Source organism: Penaeus monodon, chromosome 33, assembly GCF_015228065.2.
Source record: "Penaeus monodon isolate SGIC_2016 chromosome 33, NSTDA_Pmon_1, whole genome shotgun sequence".
In the NCBI taxonomy this organism is placed as follows: domain Eukaryota; kingdom Metazoa; phylum Arthropoda; class Malacostraca; order Decapoda; family Penaeidae; genus Penaeus; species Penaeus monodon.
In genome coordinates this window covers 32,718,575-32,719,258 of record NC_051418.1, presented here as the reverse complement: position 1 = coordinate 32,719,258, position 684 = coordinate 32,718,575, and the positions used below count along the sequence as shown (strand labels likewise).

General features: G+C 30.3%; 1 long non-coding RNA gene across 1 annotated transcript in view; it reads left to right on the top strand.

Annotated features, from left to right (window-relative positions):
* Positions 1–192, top strand: part of LOC119594406 — a 416-nt gene extending 224 nt beyond the window's left edge. The window contains exon 2 of the long non-coding RNA XR_005230612.1: positions 48–192. This is a non-coding gene — a long non-coding RNA (uncharacterized LOC119594406). The remainder of the gene's footprint in view (positions 1–47) is intronic.
* The last annotated feature ends 492 nt before the right edge of the window (positions 193–684 follow it).

Genomic DNA, 684 nt, shown 5'->3' with positions numbered 1-684 from the left:
TTAAAGATACAAAACAGATACAAAATAATCATTTCTCTCCTTCACAGATTAACCAGACAACAACAGCAAAGCGTGGCATACATACTTAACCACCATATAAACTGTGCTTGAAATCGGTGAGCTTGAAGATTTTTCTAATCATCTTGAATACTGTGAATCTTTGGCAAACAGTCTAATAAATATTTGGCTTCACATGTGTCTCTTTTATCTCTTAATTCTTCATTGCTATAAATGTATAAACATTACTAGTGTTTGTGTGTGGTATACACGCGATGGACACATTACACATTCCTGGTTGCATAATTACATATTGATCAATACACAAGTTTCAGTAGAAAAAAAAAAAAAACATTAAAAGTCATAACAAATTTATATGAATGCACAATGATAATTGAAAATATAGACACTGGAAACAATCGTACAGATCATTAAAAAGGCATCTTCGTTGTAATGAAATAAAACAAGCTGAAAAAAGTAACATCGTTTTATTAAAGGGAAAGAAAGTATAGCATAAACGTTGAGTGAAATCAATGCACAGAACAAACGTGAATCATAATGTAATTAATTACAATAAGGAATAGAAATGCATCATGATAATTATGAATAGAAACGATTCAACAAACCTACGAAAGTTCCTTATATAAAAGTTCAGCGTATCAATTTATAGATCGACAGAGGTATACG